The 14,398-nt window shown below is 39.9% G+C and overlaps 1 protein-coding gene across 3 annotated transcripts in view; it reads left to right on the forward strand.

Moving 5' to 3' along the window:
* The window catches only part of EGFLAM (EGF like, fibronectin type III and laminin G domains), a 175,177-nt gene that overhangs the window by 107,567 nt on the left and 53,212 nt on the right, over positions 1 to 14,398 (forward strand). The window lies entirely within an intron of this gene.

The raw sequence follows: 14,398 nt of genomic DNA on the forward strand, positions 1-14,398 counted from the left end.
TTGTAAAGCTGATGGAGGTTAAGAAACTTTGGAGATCGGTGTCCCCAGACCTTCCATTTCAGTAGGCGCCCGCAGGATCTTTGCTTCAGATCCGTCGTATGCATTTCTTTCTTTTTTTTCAAAGATTTATTTATTTATTTATTTGTCAGAGAAAGAGAGCCAGAGAGCACAAGCAGGGGGAGCGGCAGAAGGAGAGGGAGAAGCAGGCTCCCTGCTGAGCAAGGAGCCCGACATGGGGCTCAATCCCAGGACCCCGGGATCATGACCCGAGCCGAAGGCAGACGCTTAACCGACTGAGCCACCCAGGCGCCCCTCATCTTATTCATTTCTTAAAGGCTGCCTGAATGCCTGACTGATTTGGGGGCACCAGAGAGGAGTAGTTCTCAGCTGGGGGTAATTTTTCCCCGTAGGGGGCAGCTGGCCGTGCCTGGAGGCATTTTGTCTGTCACAAGTGGGTAAGGTGCTACTGGCATCTAGTGAGTAGGAGGCAGGGATGCTGCTAAGTATCCTTCAACGCATGGCACCAGCCTGCACAGCAAACAGCGATCCATCCCAAAATGTCCATTGTGTTGAGGTGGAGAAACCTGACTCTGAGATAAAAATAAAATTAGAAAATCTAACCTTTGCTCACAATAAAATGGCAACCAGACTGGAAAATTAACCAGCACTCAAAAAATCAACTAGAGTGAAGTATTTTTCAACTTTCTTGGGCTGCAACCCCCAGTTAAGAAGTTGGAATTTGCACTGCAGCCCAATGCATACAAGTGCATCTATAAATACATGTGTGTGTGTGTGCGCGTGCGCGCAGATGTCTCCCAGAGCAATACTCAGTGTGCTGAATGCAGAGCTTTCTATTTTGATACCATTTGGTTCCATTTTAAAAAAAAATGTGGCCATGCCCCACTGAGTGATTTTTACTGTTTACTAATGTGTTTGGAATCTGTAGTTTGAATAATACTGAACAAAATGTGTAAGAAAATTGAACACAGTTTCATATAAATACAGATGAGCACTTAAAGTCGTAAAGCAAGGGTATATTCTGCATAGAGTCACCAAAAGGATCAGCCATTAATTCACAAGGAGTTATTTTGGCCAAATGTTTTTCAAAGAGGATTGAACAAGTTCTTGCCTTCCTGGGGTTGATGATCCAGTCCAGTGAACAGACCATCATACCACTACTACCTGCATAGTGATGTGCAGTATGCAGAATGCACTCTGCAGCTCCAAGAGGGGACAGGGATGGGTTTTGTGGATCAGGAAGCTGGGAGGTGGATTGGCCAAAGTTTCCCAGTGAGGTAACATTAGGGATGGCTGAGTGGGATTTCTCCAAAGGGACAGGGGATGAGGAACAAGAGAATCCAGGTAAAAGGTTTTCTGGGTTGGGTGTTGAGGGAGATCTTCAAGGATGTGCATGAAGCCAAGAGATACAGGGGCACGAAGACAGAATGTAGAACCTCACCCCCGCCCTGGACCCCCACACTAGGCTAATGTAAAACCATCCCCATTCGCATGTTGCTCTCTTGATCTTCCTGTTCACAGGAGAAATGCCACGCTCCTTAACCTGACATTCACAATCTTTCATGATCTGGCCCAGCCAGCCTTTCTTGCCTTGTTGTCCTGGCTTCATCACAGGAGCCCTCCAGCCACCCCAGCAGATGGTGGGCTGACTGTACCCACTGTCACCAGAAGTCAGTGTGTCCTTCCGCACCCTCATCTTTTCTTGCTCAGCAAATTCCTACCAGATGATCATTTCTCAAGGTGTAGGGTTCAGACATGGAAAAAGGAAATTCTTCCCTAGAAAGCATTGTGATGATTCCATTTGTTATTCTGACAATGAGTTCTCAGCACGAGCATTTCATCATTTTCTCTCTGATGGAGAACAGTTCGTGATGCTTCAGTGCTTGCAAACCCTCAGTTGAACCCCGGCTTCCCCTCGCTCTCTGTGTGGGTTTAATCAATATGCCAATATCTATTTGAAAGTGAGAACAAATTACTCTTGTTTCCATTTATTTCGAAAAAAAAAGTTTCTTGGGCACACCTTAATCCATGACCCGGAGAGGGTTTGGCTTGCTCCTGTCACAGACTCTCTATGGGACATGACAGCTGGTCAGAGTAAGGACTTAAGCCAGACTCCCTTCCCTGATTTAAGACTGGCTCTCCTCCTATGATGCTATTCATAACGTAGATGTTGTTTTCATCATGACAGCACACCATGGGACCCTCCCTAGCTTAATTATCACCAGCGGTCTTCCCTGTATCTCATCATTAAGGGCTACTGTCTCCTAGAGCCATACCAGCTTTTGGAATGTGAGTTCACTCAAGACATTTGAATGTTGTTTTGAGCCACTTCTATTTCACCAATGCACAAAAATCATTTGAGGAAGTCTTTATACACACCCATACACACACACACACACACACACATTCACACACCATCATTAAAAATAAATGTGATAAGATGATCAGAAATCAAATAAGAAATACAAATATAATATGTGAGGTGAGACAGTCACTTAAGTCCTGGGGGGTCACCAAACTCTAAACTTATTAGCATAGACAAGAAACAAAATCAAGGTCTTATAGAACTCTCTATCTGACCAAAGGATGCAAACCCGTTTTTCAGGGAAAATAATTTTTTTTCTGGATACAGCTGTAGAAAGAAATTACCAAGTGAATCATTATATAAAGAATATTGAGCAGTGTAATGAATACTGACCTTAATAGTGGTTTAATGGGTGAAGAAATATTTTTTGCATGGCTAGATTCTTACTGATCCTCATTAAAAATTGGATTGTAGCTGACTAATGGTATTTCTGTGGAGATAATCAAACTTGCCAGAAGGAAAACCCTTAGAAAATTAGGAGCATTGATGATTAATATGCTTTCAGAATTATTCAGCAAATTCCTCATGTATATTTTAGAGGCTAACATCTAATGCATTCCGTTATCGAATACCAAGGTTTTTCCTTTAAACTGTTCAAAAGGATATTTCGAAAGTATCTTAATTCTTTTTAGTTCAGACACTCTCTGAAGGTGGTAGAACATCCTTTGCTTCCTAACTTGTCTAAACTAATACAATCTCAACAAGTCACTCCTGGACTGTGTATTTCAACATCAAGTTATTTCTTTACTTCCCCAACTTCTTGTCTACACAGAAATCACCATCCTGAATCCTATGGCTTTTCTTTCTGCTGTAGGAATCTTAGAGGTTCATATCTAGGTGTAGGTCTCTTCATTTTAGCAGCAATATTAGCTCTTCCAAACTGTAGTCTCCATTTTTTCTTCCAGCTCATACAAGTTTTATTTTTATGTTTTTGATTCATAAGACATGTGAAATGTTTCTATCATTCTGGTAAAGACTAAAGAAATACCCCTAATCCCTTGGTTTGGATCTTGTCCTCTATGTCCACGTCTGAATGTAGTATTTTCTCTCCTACATTTTCATCTTTCTGGGAACATTTCTCAGGTTCACCCCCATGTCACTAATTCAAGTTTCTCCAGTATCAGTTTTGGTCTTTACTATCTTAGGTGTGGATTTTCATTCTCCTAATAAAATTCTGGCTTTGTTACATTACTTTTTTAAAAATTATGAACAATTTCAAGCATAGTGAAAAATATCGGGAATACGTCTATATCCATGACCCAAATTTGACAAATCTTAACAGTTGCCATATTTTCTTCAGTGTTACAAAAATAAAACATTACAGAAACAGGGGCAGCCTGTACTGTGCACCTGGGACCCTCCCCACACCATCCTTCTGCCTTCTTCTTGGAGATGTTTGCATTTAGTGGTATGGTTTCCCTACACATTTAATCGTTATGCTAACATGTATATGTTTATTTATAAATGATAGGGTATTGTTTTGAATGTTTCTACACTCCTTGTAAATGCAATGACATGCAAGGATCCTTTGTTGACAAATTTTTCTCTACACATTATGTTTTTGACTGTCATGCAAGTTGAATTGTAAAGTTCTAGTTCATGCAGTTTCACTGCTGTAAAGTGTTCTACCATATAAGTACACTGTAGTTTATTTATCAATTATTTTGATGTTAGACATTTAAATTGTTTCATTTTTTACCATTAAAAACAATGTTGCAATGAGCAATTTCATGTATGTTTCCTTGAACATGTGTAGAGGAGCTCCACCACCCCCCCGCCCCCCGCCCGGAGGATGAGCTTACAGATGGAATTGCTGTGTTGAACATGCATATCTTCAACTCTGTCACCTAGTAGAAAAATGTTCCTCAGAGTATTTGTAGCTGCCTCCACTCCACTGACAGTGTGTTCAAAACTTTTCTTGCTGTTGATCCTTGCCAATATTTGCTATTATCAGACTTATAAATAGGGTCAATCTGATGGAGGTAAAATGATATGTCATTATTGCTTTGATTTGCATTTCCCTATTTCTAGTGAGGTTAAATGTAAGTTTCTAACTTTATTAGTCATTCTATGAATTGACTGTTTATATGTTTTACCTATCTTTATTGGTATATGTGCCTATATATAATATATGTAGACAGATATTAACTTATATAGATACATCAATTATATACATAGTATATATATATATATTACATAGTATATATTAATAAGCATTAATATATACATCTAAATACTAATCCTTAGTCAGTAATGTGTTGCAAATATCTTCTGCTAGCCTGTGACTTATCTTTCACCTCACTTATAGTATCAATTAATGAACAAAATTATTTTATTCAATGTAGTTAAATATCTCAAATTTTCTTTTATGATTTATGCTTTCTGTGTTTTTTTAAACTACTTCCTTTTTCCAAGGTCATTAAGCAAAATTTTATTTTATCCTAAAAACTTGAAAATTTTGCTTTTCATATTCAGGGTCTCAATCTACCTGAAATTTACTTTTAGGCCTGGAGAAGTAGGAGCTTAACTTTATATATATATATATATATTATATAGATAACCAGTCTCTCCAGCACCAATTGTTGAATCATTAATCCTTTCTCCTATTGATTTGTAATGGGATCTTTCTGTATATCCAATCTCCACACATTTATGGATCTGTTTCTGAGTTCTATGGTCTATTTCTTTATCCCTACATCAATACCACACTGTCTTAATTTCTGCAGGTGTATAGAAGCATGATATCTGGTAGATAATTCTACTCAACCTCATTCTTCTTCAAAATTGCCCTGTCTTTTCTTGACCTTTTGCTCTTCAACATAAATTTTAGAATAAATTTTTTGATTCCATGAAAAACTCTATTAGGATTTTAAAAATCAGAATTATGTTGAATTCTATATTGAATGTATAAATTAATTCTGGAGGAATTGTCATCTTCATGATATAGACTTATCCAATTTATGGCCATGTTATATCTCATTCATTTATTTGGATCTTTCCAAAGTCTTTTAGTGCACTTTTGTTACACTTACTCTCTGGTCTCTTATACTTGGAAGGCTGTTTTAAATTAGTTTAATTTGTGGAATTTTCTTTCTTTCTTTTTTTACTTTTGTAGTCACAATTTTCTTTTCATGCACTTTTCCCGTGTACTTTTGAAAAGAATGTGCATTCTCTTATTTTGGTGTCTAGGGTTCTATATATGTCTACTTGATCACGCTTTTTAATATCGTTGTTCAAATTTGTATGTTGTCAGCTTGATCTATTAGTTACTGAGAGAGATACATTAAAATTTCCCGCTACATCTCCCTGTACTTCTCTCAATCTTTTTCTTGATATATATGTGAGGTTGTAATATTAGGTACATACAAGCTTAGAATCATCTTATATTCCTGGTGATTCCTTTAATCATTAGTTAGCAACCATTTTTAACATTAATGATGCTACTTCTCTTTTCCCTTAAAGTTTATGTTGTCCAATGATAATACAGATACACTAGCTTCCTTTTAGCTATTGCTTGAAACATCTTTTACATTTTTTTACTTTTGATCTCTCTGTATCTTGTGTTGTAGGTACTTTCTAGGAACAATATACAGCTTAACTTGTAAAAATCCAGTCTGACAAGCACCATCCTTTAAATGGCAAGGTTTTTGTTTTGTTTTGTTTTACAGTTATTGTAGTTGTTAACATGTTCTATTATTTCTACCCTTTTATTTTGTGTTATTTACTCTGCTTTTTTCTTTATTTGGTGTCAGGGGGGAATCTTTGTCACTTCTTTTCTGTTGTTTTTTTTTTTAGGATTGACTATATTTTCTTAGCCTCCCTTCCCCCTCTATAAGGATGAATTATACATTCTTTTATTTACCATCCATAAATTGTTAACTTTCAAACTTTTATAGGGACGCCTGAGTGGCTCAGTCGGTTAAGCTTTGGACTCTTGGTTTCGGCTCAGGTCTTGAGCTCAGGGTCATGAGATCAAGGCCTGAGTTGAGCTCCCCGCTCAGCGGGGAATTCTACTTAAGAGTCTCTTTCCTTCTCCCTTTGCCCCTCTCCCCACCACATGTGCACGCGTGAGCTCTCTTGCTCTCTCTCAAATAAATAAAGAAAATCTTAAAAGAAAAACCTTTTATAGTCTAAAGTTAATCGATATCTATTACCCTCATCACAAACAATAAAAGGACCTTACCAGCCTCATTCTAAGTCAATTCTTTCTTGTCTTACATGTTATCTCAGTATTTTTGTCCCACCTTGCTTAATAGCCACCGGTTAGACTTTTTTTTTTTATAGTAATGCTTATTTAGATTTATCCAAATGTTTATGAGTTTCTCTGCCCGTTACTTTTTGCATCTTATTCTTTCCTTCTTCTTCCTGAAGTATACTTTTCAGTAAATCCTTGAGGGTCTGTTAGTGATAAACTCACTCCACTTTATGATCCAGTCCCTGTTTCACTCTCATTGTTGAAAAACCACTTAATCAAATACAGAATTTTGTGATGGTAATGATTTCTCTTAGCATAGTGTCTCAACTTGGGGAGGAGGGATGGGAAGATATAATCATCTCTGGTTTAAACCATCTGGTGATCACAATACCTAAAAGAGACCTGGGCCACAGTTGATGCCCAAATGTGAAGCCACTTTAAAAAGACCACAGGAAGTCCATGGCAACAGTGGTGCTCCCACACACGGCATCAGTCATCCCACGCCATGGGTGCGGGCATGTCTCCTTCCCCACTAGACCGCGAGCCCTCAGCAAGCTGCCTATCCTCTTTCTCGTCTCGCTCTCTACTCTGTCTCCTGGGTCCCAAGTGCAGGGTATGAACTCAGCCCTGTTTTGTACTGGCCCATTGGAGATCACACCATATACATCAGTTTTGTGTTTGCTACCCCCAGTTTCCCCTATAAGATCCATCTTTCCCTCCCAGCTTTTCTGAATCATTCTCATCAGCACCCAAACATGGATGCCATCCTCACAGAAAAGACTCCATTGACCCCACAACCCCTCCCCCTCCCATCTTGTTTCTCAGCTTTCTTTCAAGCTAGAGTTATTGTGTTGTCTACATTCACTGTTACCACTTTTTTTTTTTTTTACCTCTGTGCACTGTTCAGCCAACTCCAACCTGCTTCTACCTCTACTGTTCATGTGAAGAGGGCCAGTGACCTCCATTTTTCCAAACATAACGTTGTCCCGTGAACATATCACATGCCATCAAATTTAAAATAATTTTAAAAAACAATGAAAATTTATAATACATCTGACTACTTTCTTAAGATAAATTTCTAATACAATTACAAACTTGAATAACTCAAATGCTTGATATAGACTGCCAAATTATCCCACAGGAAGAGAGAGAAGGAGAGAGGGAGAGAGGGAAGGAGAGAGATCTCACTTTTTAAGCCATATTCTCCTGACACTATGAACAATAGTTTTCTTTGCTACTAAACTCCCAGTGAAAATGACTGGCTAGACACTTGGCGATTTGGCATTGACCAGGTGAAAACTGGGGTCTTCCAGAAAACTTTTATTTTGTGTTTACCATGTGCAGAGCACACTGTAAGATTTGGCTCTCAAAGAGAACATTCAGTCATTCAGTCATTCTCTTACCTAACAAATCCATATTGAGTGCCTGCTATGTACATAACACTGAATTCATAATGCCAGCCACTATGTTGGCTGCTTAGAAATGTTTCCATTGCCTATCTAAATAGTGCCCACTCCACCTTGAGTCCTGAGGTATCGCCACAGAAAGTTGTCAGTGAATTACTATTCATTATTCTTTGAAGTCACAAAGATTCCAAGTCTGAAATTTCTAGCACAGCGTGATGAAAATATGGCCTTGGGTTTTCCTGCAACCTCTTGCATTATGCTTTGCCTCTTGTGTTTACAGCAACCTCTTGTATTATGCTTTGCCTATGTATTTCCTCCATCAGCAGGTAGCAAAGAAGTAGGTGCCTAACACCTTGGTTTCTGGCCATTTGCTTACCTTTCCACGGCCCCATTACCTTTAGAAAGGGAAGCTCTGAGGGAGAGCGATACAGTGGCTTGTGCTTGGTTGACAGGTTTATGTTCTTCAAAAGGCAACACCCCACAGGGGTTATGCATAGTCGGCGTGTCCTGTGTGTGTGTGTGCATAAAGATAAAGGAGTCAGAGAAACTTTGAGGTGAGGGCCCTAGAAGTCACCTGGCGCCTGGGGTGTCATCCTGAGCTACAGTCAGATGAGAGTTTCATGAAGCATGAAACAGAAATGAGCAAACACATCTGCCTATGGCTGGTACTTAGAGCAGCTCTCTCCCAACACCCCACTCCTGCCACTATAGAAACACACCCTGGATTAGTTAGATCTATTTAGGTTGGAGGAAAACATTCAGGCGGATTATTTGGGGGAAAGGAATGAGCAAGGGAAACCATTCAGCGTCCTTGTAGACACTCTGAATCCCTGTGCTGCCGAGGCTGATGTTGAGTAGGCTAAGTTTCTGCAGAACCAGAAGTCTCTCCCAATGACCTTCAGGATCACAGGGGAGCTCTGTGCCCCCGCCTCCCAGCATGCACACAGTTGGGGGGTACATTTCCCAAGAAGAGGGTCTAATTCATTTCAGTTAGGAATGCACTAGACTTCCAGCCATCACAACCACCCTCACTGCCAAAGACAACATAGTAGAAAGGAAAGTTCCAGAAGACTTCTACTTGCATCTTACTGACTCAGACTACCTCACAGTCATCCCTAGATGCAAAGGAAGCTCAGAAATCCAATGTTTACTCCTATAGTATCTACAGAGAAGAGGTAAGGGAGGAGGGATTAAGGTTGAAATCTGCCTTGCCCTTGGATATGAAGCCCTCCTTTTGGTAGATTTTCACATGAGGCCTCTCAGAGGTGGTTGGTCTGCATATGGTTGTCTTAGGCTCAGGCCTAGATCCTGGTTCCATCATTTTTGGTCAGGGTGGCAGGACTGACTTCACTTAAAGCATATAGCCCAAGCCAAAGCAACTTAATGCTTGGAAGACCCACCCCAGAAGGGGCAGAGGGTATGGATGATTTTCCAGGAAAAGTCTGAGGAATGATTTCTTTAAGATCTTGGAAAGAATTGATAGCTTTTAAGACCTTTATGTGTGCTAGAGTTTTGTGCCTAGAGTTTTGCTATTAAAGGATCCAGATGAATGCTGCAGTCATATATTTTTATCATGCCTAAATTATTTTAAAAGTTCACTCTTTTTATTTCTTAATGTAAATTTCTAAAATGTGCCAGGGAGTGAGTAAGGTTTGGTGTTATACTAGAAACTGATATAGACAGTATTGCCTTCTTCAAGGCATTTTCAATCTATTGGGAGAGTCACAGTTATGAAATCATTCCACAGATAAATATGTAACTACAAGTTAATAATGCTGTAAAAGAGGAGAGAACCATGAGGATATATAGGAAGAGAACCTGACTTTATTTGGGGTACAGAGAAAACATCTCTAAGAAAGTGATTTTGAGCAGAGATATAAGGATTCAAAAGGCAAAAGATGTGCAATGAGGGATGATTTCCAAGCACAGAGAATAGCATGTGCAAAGACCCTGAGGCAGAGAAAGCATGATGTGCCTCCCAAATTGAAAGAAGAACCAATGTTCTTTCTGACTGGAGCAGGATGAGAAGGAATAAATTGGTATGAGATGGGGCTTGAACTGGCAGTAAGACAGAATCTCTAAAAGGACAAAGGCCACGGGTCTGATCTGTCATTTTTCCATCCAACCAACCGAGTCTTGAATATTTGCGTTGGAAGAGATGACTCAGTTTCCGTCCATGACACATTGCTTCATGGGGGACCCTTTTCCTCCAACCATTCTTCTTCTGGTGAGTTGAGGTTTTGAGGATGCCCAGTTAAAAATACTTGTCCTCCTTGTCCACTTTCTGAACCAACTAGAAATAAGACAGCATAGTCAGCAGATAAAGAATCAAATTGTCATCCTTATTTCCGATAAAGCCCGGGCAGAGAACGTAGCTTACTCTAAGGTACAAAGTGGGTTTTGCGAACTCCCCTCTGACTAGGGAAGAGCCCACTTGAAGGAAAGTTTGCATTTGCAGAGAAGTCACACCTGCCCAGGTCACTGCGTTCCACTTTTCTAGGATGAGAAGGGAGGTGGGAGGGACTGAATTTGCCCCCAACTCCTCCTCCCTCCCCCAGGTCCTTTGATAGATTAGCTTCACTCAGTTCAGAAATGTGGACCAAATGCTTCCACCCAGAGTTAGGCTATTGTCTCTACCTCTTTAGGGAGGCAAAGGGGTTGGACAAGAATCCAATAGTATTTTGGGAAACTTTCTGCATGATTACAACTTCAGGAGTGGGCAATCAGTGTTCCTCTCTCATCCATTGTCAAGAGCTGTTAAGAGAAGGGCCTCACATAACCTGGTCCTTATGAATGAAGATGAATGCTGATACATGATATCCCATCTTCTAGGAGGCTCATAATGTTGAACACAAAGCCACAATCCCCAAAGCATGTAACTTCCTTGCTGAACTAACTCCTTTTTTTTTCTTTTTCATCCACATAAATAAAATTCCCCAGTTGTTTCTTTTTCAAACCTTGCTTGAAGTAACAGATGCCAACAATATGTCTAAATCAAAAGTGTAAACTTCAGGGTCACAGAATGTTAGTACTGGAAAGGATCCTGTAGGTCATCAAATCTAATCCCATTCTTTGTTTTATTAGAAAACATAAGACCCAGAGAGATTAAGTGTCTCACCCAGGGTCACATAGTCATCTGTGTCCCTCTCCTAATTATTTGGATTCTGTGACCAGGGGTATTTCCAACTACACCATGTTGATACATCAGAGAAACTCACTATTTATAGAACACTTGTGATGCTTTTATAAAAATAAACATACAGGGGCGCCTGGGTGGCTCAGTTAGTTAAGCGGCCGCCTCTTGATTTTGGCTCAGGTCATGATCTCAGGGTCCTGGGATCAAGCCTTGAGTCAGGCTCCGTGCTCAGCGGGGAGTCTGCTTCAGGATTCTCTCTCTCCCTCTGCCTCTCCCCCACATGCATGCCCTTTCTCTCTCTCTCTCAAATAAATAAATCTTTAAAAAAATAAAAAATAAACATATAGGTTTTTGCCAAATAAATCACCCTTAACTTGTTAGTAGTAATTTGTATTTTGTGTATTAGTTTTTCTTGTAGTGGAAGAACCCTTGAACTTATTTTACATTCAGTCAGTGGTTTGACTTTTCTTGTTCTAAATAAATGCCTCCTTTTTAATGTTCTCTTTTCCTAATTAACAGCATGCCAAGTAGAACGGGATATGTTATGTACCTTAATTACAATAACCCCAGGCTACTGAGAGAATTCTTATCACTGTCTCGGACTGTGCATTCCGTGTTCACTTAGAAACGGCATTGGTAAAAACTTCATGGAAGCCATGGATTTGGACTCTGAGGTGGTGGGGCCATCCATGAACAAGAGCAGAGAATTTTATTCCATGTTCCTTCCAGTCATGCTGTGCTCCTTTCCTTCCTATTAAAAATGGGAAGTAACTATTAGCCCAGGTTATGATGAGGGATGGGGAATTTGAGATGCTGTAAAGGGTAGTGGAAAGCAGCATCAGGAGCCCAGAATTCTGGATCAGTTCTGCCACCAATGAGCTGTCTCTCTGGGCAAGTCACATAGACTCTCTGAGCCTCAGTTTACCCATCTGTAAAATGGACTTGTGGTAACTGATCTCTAAGATCTTTCTATTCAAAGACTTCATGACCTGAGCCAAATTATAAGGACACCCTGAGTCCTTATAATTCCATATTCCTTTCCCCACCCTTATCTCACACCCTTCATTTCCCCAAACCAAGCAGTAGCCTCTGGCTTCAAAGAGATATGTGATATCATGTCAAAATAGAGCAGTTTTTATAAATACCAAAGGACTTTATCCAGTGAATAATACATGCTTTATTCTACTCGTTAGAAAGAACAGAGAATCTGGCATCATTTCCAGTCTCATCATGGTACCATTCCATAGCAGCTGCAACACATCCATGGTCCTTTTCTCTAAGGAGTTTCCTTCAAGATAGACTTCCTAGGTGGGCTAAGGGGCAGGAGGAGACCTCAGCTACCTACACCCAACTTCAGTGTTTTCATGTTCTTCTGGCTGAAATATCTTAGATACTTGGCACCAAAAAGTGCGTGATAGGGTGTTATGGATATTGAAGTAGGGGTCATATGATCCAATTCTGGTCCTAGATCTTCTAATGAGATGTATGACCTTGATCTCAAGTCACTTGTCTTCTGTGGCCTTAGTTTACACATTTATGAAATGGGAAGTTTGGACTGGATGGTGTCTAAGGTCTCCTTCAACTTTAAAGTATGTGAAGTGTTACTTAAATGGACTTAATTGGATGATGGAAAGGGATATCAAGGAGTCTAAAATTATGGTTCCTGCCTTCAAGAGGTACACAGCTGAGCTGGGAAACACAAGAGCTGCATTCCAGGGCCAGGAGTCCAGAGGTGGAAATAAAATTTAAACATCTGTTGATTTTATCAAGCTATGGAAGTTTATTCTAAGCTCACATATCCATGGGTGGATGGCCCCAACCAGGAGGAGATGGAGGAATGTCCTACAGGTCTTGCCAGTTCCATCTTTTGTGGAATCACCATCTTTTCTCTGGAAGCGTCTGATGTTCTCTTTTTAAAATACCATTTGATTTTGGCCTTTTGATGATATACATTTGGCTCTGTCTCCACAGGATGCATGCAATTAGGAGGATGGGTAAGCTCTGTGTAGGATATAGGAGAGGAAGAAAATACGGCAATGTGGAAAAAAGTAATAACCAGTCTTGGGATAAGAAAACACAAGATGTATTAAGGAGATAACTGGTCGACCAGTTTGGCCATTAGGAATTTTGAAGAGGAGAAAAATTGTTGAAAACACAATTTGGAGTCAGATTATAAGTAGTATGATGTAGTCAAAAGAGAGACCAAATTCTAGCTCTGCTATTTACCATCTGCGTGCCTTTGAGCAAGTTATTTAATCTTTCTGAGCTTATATCTCCACATGGTAAAATGGAGATAATAATAGCAATAACACAGAACTTTTTGAGGATTAATAGAAATAATGTATGAAAAGTTCCTGGCACACTAAAACTGGTCAATAAGTATTAATTTTCTAAATCTCAGGCTCTTTCCACCTCCATAGTAGCTTCTTCTCTAACAGGCAACTGGGAAAGTAGCAACCAGACAGACCTGGCTTTGAGTTAGGCTTGGCCAGTTATAAAGTCTTTGATCTTAGTCAAATGATTTAACCTTTCTGAACTTCAATTTACTTATCTACAAAGTGAAATTAACCATTCTTACTTTGCAGGATTATTGTAAAGTTTAGAAATGTATTACATCATGCACACAACAATACCTGTTAATTGTGGAGAGACAGTAGGTTTCAATAAATGATGGTGATGGGGGAAAGAAGGAGGAAGAGGGGTTACATTGAGATCCTTGAACTCTCAACCAAGAGCCTAGGATTTATCTTGTAGTTTGTGGTGGTCTTTGAAAGTTTTTATTTTTCAGATAGGGTATCATAAGATGAAATGAAGAGAATCTTGACTTTGATGAGCACAGTACAAGAATGGCAAGAATGTGCACAGGGCAGGGAGAACACCTTGGTAGAGAGAGACCAGCTCCTTGGAGACAAAACCCAGCTCTCTTCATGTATAGTTCTTTGATTGCCAAATGGATTCTTTCCTCCTTAATCTGACGATGGTGAATCTATGAGAGAGACAGACATAGAAACGGAGAGTGAGAGAGGGACCCAGAGAAAGGGAGAGTCGAGGAGATAGGTGGAAAGATGCACGGCTTCAGAGAGACAAGAGAGAGGAAAGCTGTGTTCGAGGGCTTCCTAGCTTTTTGTATGAAGACATCTGGCACACAGCTATGCCAGCTGGATGCAGGTGGCTTAAGAGAACTTGCATCCAGGTATAAACCTGGAATCAACAGGCTTGAATTTTCAGCAGACGTGTAGGCTATTTTAAATAAAACTGTGGGGAATTGAAGTGAAGGT

The sequence above is a fragment of the Halichoerus grypus genome, chromosome 2 (genome assembly GCF_964656455.1).
Source record: "Halichoerus grypus chromosome 2, mHalGry1.hap1.1, whole genome shotgun sequence".
Taxonomy (NCBI): Eukaryota; Metazoa; Chordata; class Mammalia; order Carnivora; family Phocidae; genus Halichoerus; species Halichoerus grypus.